Genomic DNA, 9,382 nt, shown 5'->3' with positions numbered 1-9,382 from the left:
TGGCGCATTTAAGCCGTTTTGCAGATATTGCGCCACCGAGTCGCGCGTTTTCCTATACAAAACTTCATAGGTGGTGGCGATTCAAACTCGGGTGCCGGTTAGCACCCAGACACTTCTTAATTCACCACTACAACTCTGGCTTAGGTGACTATAAACAGTAGCCATTAGTAATCAATGCCAGCACGTTTGTTTAGTTACTCATAGAGAGGCCATTGAAAAAGCAATTCTTTCTGCCCTATGGGCACTAAGAGGGTTCCTTTTTTTGCAAGCCCATTATGGATTCGGCCAGGCCCACAATGGGCGGCCGGGTGGTAAGGGACAGGGTTCAGCATATCCGGACGGACCACACCCCGAAAATTTTCTGGGGATTTTTCTTCGATCCCGGGTCTCTCAGAGAGGTAGGTTGCCACATTGACCACTCGGCCATCCGGCCCAGTAGAAGAATTAGCCGGTGTAATTATCTAATGCAAAAATTAGGTGCTTAACGAGTGTCTTTCGGGAATTTGTACAAGAATTTTTCGTATTGTTCACACAAAATCTATGGTAAATAAAATAGCGAGTTTCTTCAATATATCCACTCCAAGTTTGAAACTGCCACAAAAGTTCTTTGTATTAATTACGACTTTGCTGATTTCGAACGAATTATAATTATGATCAAAGTCTTTATATAATTGGTTTACCAGCACGTGGGTCCGTGCCTTGATCGCGTGCAGTTTTTCGGGTTTTCTTCACGTTAGGCCTAAATCATAATAGTGTCAGTTTCCCATAAAAAGTGTCTGGTTAATTAGCAATATTCTTGAGACTTTGATCCCCTTGGGTCATTTCTGGTCTTTAAGCTGTTTTATTAGTTTAGAACATACGTTCGGTTGATCGAAAAACGTCAAATTGGTGAATAACTTCCATTTTTTTATCTCGGGGAAACCGTGTTTTATGTTTTCTTTCTTGCGAAGACACAATGCAGTGACAGTAGATTTAAAACACTGGGCAAATTTTCATACCAACCCAACCGAATGAAGGATGAAAATTTGCCCAGTGTTTTAAATTTACTGTCACTGCATTGTCTTCGCAAGAAAGAATAACTTCCAGTTTCAAGCGGAAATCGAGCAGAAAGTATAGAATATATAGTAGTACTCCGATTATCCGAGTTGATTCGTTCTGCAGGTGATTCGGATAAGTGGTCGACATGTGAAGAAATGAAATCACAGGATACACATGTTGTATTTATTTCATTAATGCGTGAGCAGCATCCTTGGATCCGTCGCATCAAGTTGGCTGCAGAAATTATTTACAATTTATGCAAATTTATTCGATTTATTATTAGTCACATAAAACTTTTACATTAATTCAGAAGAATTTTTTGACTTTAGATACGCGGTTAAATTCAATGAAAATCAAATCTTTTCATCGGCAAAGTCGACACGAATGGCATTTTCTAAGATTGCAGATGTATTTGTTTTATTTTGGTTTGATCTCATTAATCTTAAATAGGAAATATATTAGTAAAGACGGATGTATTTGCCGAAAGAACTTAAGATGTAAACATTTATTTTATCTTCGTTTCCTTTTGAGTAAAGTCGTACGAATGCTACCTCATTAAAATCTCGTTTAAAAAATAGATATATTAAATTCCAAAAGACATTTAATAATATATTTCTTATTAACCGTGCAAACAGGAGAAGACGTAAAATTTCTTTTCTACTTTCGGTAAATTACGGTTAATTCCCGTTTTAACTTCAAAAATTTTCTTTTGTTTACTAAAGGTATTGTTTGTTTTACGACCTTCGAACGTAGGAAAATGTAATTTTGATGCCTAAAGCTGCCAATAAAATTTAAAATTTACGAATAAGTGATAGTTACCAATAACGATTATTATTGTGGAACATTGAGGGGTTGTTTCCTTTGCAATAATTAATATAAACACTGAAATAGTGTGGATCTCAATTTATTCGTTAGCCACTTACTATTGAGACCTTCTGTTCTATTCCATGGTGTCCTCTTTACAGAGGGTTGCAGATGATGGACAGTTGTTTCGAAATCTTCTATCCATCAAATCTTGGGGCGATACAAATGCATGGTGGTTCCCCGTTGCCTTCCATGCTGCAATTAAGCGGGGGAATGATTGAGACATTAGTGGACAATTATTGTTTTTAGAAAGATTAAAAGCAATTATTAGTACCGAAACCGTGCTGTAAAACCGAAACTTTCCTCGTAACACACAATACGAGGTAAGTGAGCCAATATTTAGAATTACTTCATATACATCAACACTTACAGCCTTGCCAGGTGCCATTTTAATTAAACAAATACACCTGAATAATGTTAAAAATATAAAAAAAATATCACATGTCAGCTCATTTACACATTAGGAACAGGTCATTTAAAATGAAATACACGAGTTGGGTACTTAAAAGATAGGCCTGTAAGATAACTAAATATACAGTTAATTGGTGAATATATTTAATTTTTTTTTAAATTCTAATTACAATTTTTCATAAAATAAATTCATAAAAGTCGTTTTTATTAGTGTAAATATTCTGTTAATAATTCTTTTTCGAATTAGTTTATCTCAGTTTAACATCATCATGAGTGAAGAGAACAAAATGGCGGCTTCTTCTCAATGAACTATTCCTAGCGCATTATAAAAAAAAGAAGAAAACTATTCGGAAAGATTAACGAATAATCAAGGTAAGGATTTTAATTTAATTAAAGAATGTTTAATATATATTTTTTTTTTGGATTAAATTCTTAGAAAGATATAACAATTACATATCAAACTACATCATTGGATTTTAAACGTTAAGAGTGCATACACTTTGTTTCAGATCGATCGATATGTAAGATCGGATCAAACTTTGTCACGTGATGGAGATCGTTTGTCGTGTGTTTTAGTTGGCGGAATGTATACAAACAAGATCGAATCGCGTTTATTTTGTGAATAAAACTCACAAAATGCAAAAATGGGAGTGCACAAGCGCCATACAATTGTCTCTTAATACATATTTTTTCATCTCGGTTTATCGCATATTTTAATAATGATGCTTCTCCTTATCATTTATAAGTTTTAAATACCTTTTCATTGTCGACAGTTAAACGCATTTCTTTGCTGTCAACTTTAAGCTTGACATTAACTGTGGTGGTCACCATCTTTAATCTTTTCTATCCGATCCGAACGATCCTCCCCTCCGCTCGGATTAGTTTTATCGCGATCCAATTGATCCTATATGGTGTTTATTTATACACGCGGATAGAGATCGATCAGATTCACTGTTTGAACGATCTCGGATCAGTTAGAGTGTATATACATTTAGAATCAAAGATTTAATAAAGGAATATCCATTTTAACGCATTTTATCTGCAATTCTTATAAAGTCAGCATTAACATACTCACATAGTAATGAAGAACTGGAACGAGGATTTTCCATTTCACACTGGGCACTTACTGAAGATAAAGACTGTGGGTACTGCAAAACATGTTTAGATGCAACACGTTAAACACTCGAACTCTACGAAAGCTAACATTATCTCACATTAATGCATTTGTGTACTGCATTAATGTGAGATAAATATGATAAAATTCATCGATTAAACTTCGCATGCTGTTGAACATGGTCCATTTCCCAATTACACGCCCATCCAGTTCCTTCTGCAATTATCCCTTCTAGTTCAGTTACTAAAAGACAGGATAAGTATTGTCTGTTGCCAAAATGTCTTCCCAACGTATGGAAAGTATATAACAAGTATAACAGCTTTATACTTGTTATAGTTAATCAAATATCTCGAATTATAGAGAAGTCTTTTTATGGTTTAATGTAATGCAATTTATGTATAGCTTAATTTTATTTGACTATAGAATTAAATTGAGAAATTTGATTTTATAAAAATCTTTATAATACCTATTTAAATTGAGTAAAACTTCTGAAGCTATTTGATGTATCAGTAACAATCAAATTTCCTTTTTTTAGGTTTGGTTTCAGAATAAACGTGCGAAAGATCGTCGAACTGAGAGAAGACATTCCAGACAGCATGAGAGTTCGCAAGGAGCGATGTCTCGTTTGGAGGAAGATAAAGAGGTCGTAACCCTCAAAAAGGGAAAGAGAAGAACCACAAGTTGGGCTCTCAGGTGGAGACTTAAAGCAACATAATGCGTATATAATTCCTGGAGTGGGACTTAATTGAAAGCAAAGTCAATCCACTTAAATTTTCAGATAGACCAAATTAGTACAATTCAAAACATTTAAATGATCAAACGTCACTTAATCGTTGACAAAAATAGTGTAAGATACAAATGATTCCCACTTTGTTTCTCACGTTCTCAATAACCAATGTAATGCATCAGAATTAACCAATTTATCAGAAAATGATGATCTTGACAACGTGATTAAATTATTTCGGCATATATAATTAAGTCAAGTCAATCAATCAAATCCATATTAAGAGTTAATTGTATCATTGTTCCGAATTGCAACCACCGCAACTATTTTGCAATTAAATGTTTTCATAATTAAATCTAGTTAAATAATTTAAGATCACTAATAAAATAGAGCCAAAAATCTCTTCTTTTAATAACTTATTCCACCACCGTGGAGGTTTTTTTCTATAAACTTTAAAATTACTTAAGATAACCAGTCAGTACTACAAAATATCCTTATACCAAGCATGACATTGAGATTCGGTTATGCCCGCGGATTATACAAAAGTGGAGCACAAGTTATAAAAAAGGGGCATCATACATTATGCAATAAGCTTCAAACTAGGATTCAACGCTCCCACAAGATGGCAATGGTTGGCCTTGAAAACAAGTAACAGTGTTTGTTTTCAAGGCCAAGCTTCGATCAAGTGCGACGAAGATGCGCGAGACAATAGACAAATATTAGTTTCTTCTAATATTTACATAATGGGCTAGAAGACGTGAATTTTAAGTTGTTTGTTGATAATAGAATTTGTGACTCCCCTGGGGAGTTTCCCAATTCCCGAGGGAATCAAGTAATCTATCGGTTACGACCTTGTAGAACATAAACCAGGGATTGTGCTATTGGTCACACCATTTTCTTTACCGGTATGCTCTAAGCCAGCGGTCCGTGGAGATATTTGGACATCGATCAACTCAAGGTTAGGCGAAGTATTACGAAAGAAATTCAAAATTCTTGGTTGCTTTTTCTCACTCATTGAGTTTTTTTTTTTTTATTCGAATCTAAAACCAAAGACGAAATGACTTATCAATAAATAATACAAGTGCGATTGTAGTAAAAAAGAGCCAAGAATCCATAAACTTATTTCAAACATCCAGCAACAAAATTCACGCTTATTTGTTATAATTAAACAAGTGAATTTCATATCATAAATGTTCCATTTTACTTTAAAAGTGTATTTGCGCTGTTTCTATTTGCTCTATATAATTCAAAATCCAAATAGGAGAGGAATACAACACCGAACTCGTTACAGTAGTGAAATAAATTGAATTTGAAGTTTAATTTTTGTCTTTTCATCAACTTTCTTAAGTTGTTACATTAAACTTTTTGCCTTAGGCACACCTTTATTGGTCTACATTTACTGGTTATTAGGCGGCGCTGTTTTCCATCGTGGCAGCATGCAGTAAGAAGTAATGAACAGACCGCAGACAAGATTAGTTTTTGATTGTTTTGAGTATTAAATAAATGTTATAACGTATATTAATGAATTATTATAATGTCATATTTTTAGAAACAATGCCAAGGAAACCATCCTTTGAAACAAGGAGGTCAAGCAGTTTTTACCACAGAAGAGGAGGGGGAAATCATAATTACCATCTTGTAATGGGAAATCCAAATTCCGATGCCATAATAACTGAATTCTGGTATGTCAAAGGATTATTTGGACCATCAAAGAGCAGAAATTCGTCGGCTTAGAAATGATTTACCTGAATATCATTTTATAAAAGGATTTTTACATCACAATAAGGAATTAGATACACGAACATTTGCTAATATGACAGCAGGAAGAGGGACAATTTCTACTGAAATTACAGACGAGTTTTACAATAACTTGACACATGCAATATGGTTCAAATACCATCCAATGTATTATTAATATGATTGAAACTAATCTAACGGACGATATTGAAAAATAAAATCAATAAGAAAATGGGCACGAAATATCCTAATAGAATAACGAACCATTCTAAGGCTGCTGTCTATCACGATAACTGCAATTACTTGTGGAAACTTACCTTCTTATATCATCTAATAAAGCCAAAGGACTATTTCAATTATGGTGCTATAATGGTTCCGAGGGAGCAATTTACAATCGGACTCCATCTGGATGGTTGGATAAAATGTCCTTTGAAGATTATTTTATAAAATTTATAGTGCTTACAGTAAGACAAAAGCAGGCAAATTTTGTTGTTATATGTGACAATAATTGTGTTTTTTAATAATAATTTAATTGCTGATGCATGTATAGCACATCGTTGTTCTTGTTCTGTATTATAATGTAAGTAAAACTCTTGTGTTTTAAATGTTATAATGTAACACAATGGAAAAATTAGGTTTATACACACATCCTTTATTCTGTGGTTGTTGTACATTTGAAGAAATAAATTATAGAACGTAAAGCTTTACCGTATTCGTTTTACATGTTTATCTACACATACAACACATTTCGTAGAACTTTTAGATGTTGCTTTCTTCGATCATTGAAGTGATGTTGGAAAAATTCTTACTGATTATAAAAGTGGTTCAGTAGGAAGAAAATCAAAGATTTTATCAAAGGAAAAAAAATTCCTTCACTTCTTAAAAATGCAATGCAAGAAAGGGGGAAAAAATTGGAAAAACAATTCAGTCTGGGTTCAGAACGAATGAAATATTTCCTACAACAGCAATATCATTTCTAGGAATGATTGTGTTATTTACTTGAGGTTTTTCAAAGAATGTATCCGTAGCTTTTATTCAGCAATTGACCAATTCACCAGGAAAATGAATTATTGCCAGTAGTCTTGAACATTTAGATACTTAAAAAGATACTTAAATCCAATCAATAGAAAAGTGCAGACTGAAAATAGAGATGAACGATGATGATAATGGTGAGGACTTACATATAGAAAGTAGAGATTCAAGCTGACAGAGGTGGTTCAACTGTGAACCATGAAGAAAGTGAATGACAATAACTCAGAAAAATCTAAAAGTAAAGTCAGGTCAAAATATCATGTTAGCAACTTTGTAATAGTAAATTTTGAGGGTTCAAAATTTTTAGGAAAGAGATATTGAGAGGATATATATATATATCTTGATATAAATCTTTAACAGGTTTCAAATAGACAAACATTATTATTGCTAACACACGCTCCTTAGACAAAATTCCCACGTCAGTCCAATTAAAATACAGAAGCGATTCCTCATTGTAGTAAATTTCCTACTGAAAAAGTAGATATATTTATTGTTTTCACGTTTAATCATCTTGTAGAAGTGAATTAAGTTCCTTTCACGCGATTCACTCGATTGGCAATTCCAAATTTGCATAGTCAAATGGTCTAATCTTCTTTCTCTTTTTTTAAAAAATTACTGTAAATTTGTGAATAATTCACTTTATTAATTCAAGGATAATCTTCGTTATCTGCGGAGAAATTTTCTTAATTTCAATTACTTCTAATAATTCATCCAATAAAAAATCGTGGTACTTATCTGAAAGCCCCTCATGGTAAGCCGCGCCGCTTAGAGCGATTTTGAATGGATGACCGAATGAAATAATATTATTTTTTACAAATCAAAAAATTTGATTAATTTTACTATTTAATATTATAATATATTAGATAATCAGAATATATTTGCTTTTTTTAAAATGAAATCAAACGTAACTGGAGTGTTTAACATTACGCTGTAATATGCAAATAAGTTTTAAATGCGTGCATTTCATGGACATGGAGTCGATCAATTTTTGGTGTTTTTCAACCTTTGCAATTGTTATTTTTCGTATTCTGGACGAATTTGGTGTATTGTATTTCGTACGTTTTAGCAAGAAGACAAAAAAAGTGTACTATAAAGAACTTAAATTTCGAATGAAAATCCAAAGTGTGGGTTTAACAAAACGAATGTGTTATTTTGGTATACGGACGAATAAGTGGGAAATGCATTCATTCAACGTGGATAAAAGTGCATTCATTCAACGTGGATAAAAGTACATTATTCAACGTAGAACGTCAAAAAAAAATAAAATTGCTACTTTTCTGAATCGGAAGCGAGAAGACATTTATAATGAAAAATAAGTTTTATGATCATTTAAACTGGTTGTTTAATAATGGAAGCAATGAAACGACTTTTAACAAAAGTTATACAGGTATTCTTTTAAAATTTAATCAAGTCTTAATGGTAAGATTCAAGCTCCGAATGAAGGGTTTTCTATCCCCTTGTACGAGCAGAAAAGTCGCTTGTAGAAGTATGGTCCCTTTGACTTTTTTGCTCCTAAAGGTATGCTCTACCGTTCTGATAAGGTCCCAAACGTCTTATTCAGAGCTTGAATCGAGCATTTAACGTCTTTACTAAACCTTAATCATCATTTTTCATTTATTACTACTCGATTCCAAGACCATCGAAAGCTTGTAAGGGACCTAGAGATAGGGCGGGCCTTTTCTTTTTCTTTGAGATGTTTGTTAATTAAAAGCAGTTTAAAATATTTCACTTTTTGTTTCTAAAAATAATAATAATTTTTTATACGGGTAGGAACCAGTAAAGGTCCGGGAAAATTTCCCATCTCCTCCAACCTATCTGTGGCCCTGTAAAGTTAAATCTTTATCATCAGCTCCAACATTTTCCATTTTTAGTGATGATTTGGGGAAATCATTCTACGTACTTCATTTATTTGAAGCAGCAATGGAAAAAGGAGGGGCCAGCTCTACTTACAAGTTCTCGAAAGCCCTGTAAATTCCCGTAGAAAACATCCATATCAACTAATTAGCATAATATAAAACAATTTTCTTGCATTCCAATTATCAATACTTGAGTTATTTTGTGTTTTTCTAACGTTTAACTTCGAAATTCCTCGGCCCACAGGGGTGTACTATAGATTACTCCCTATGGAATTTCAGGACTTTGATTATATATTTGAACTCAGGGGACCGAAACGAGTTCAACGGTACCCTACTTTTGGACCGGAGACGAAAAATAAAAAAGTTATCATACTTTTTCACTTACCATACTTTTTTAATGCTCTCATGCAGACGGCACCGTAGTTGCTAGTATTGCCATCTTGCGGTAAAGTCTGCAAACCATGACGTCGGACTACGGTCATCTTCCGGAGGGTAAACACGCGATACGAGAGCGGAGAGAGCGACGCGACTTCCGATCATCGCGCGATCGCGAACATGGCGGCCGTTCCCACTGTTCGTGCTCCCGACTGACCTCTCGTATGGGAG

This window comes from Centruroides vittatus, unplaced genomic scaffold, assembly GCF_030686945.1.
Source record: "Centruroides vittatus isolate TY-2023 unplaced genomic scaffold, ASM3068694v2 contig_165, whole genome shotgun sequence".
In the NCBI taxonomy this organism is placed as follows: domain Eukaryota; kingdom Metazoa; phylum Arthropoda; class Arachnida; order Scorpiones; family Buthidae; genus Centruroides; species Centruroides vittatus.
Note: the sequence above shows the minus strand (reverse complement) of the source record.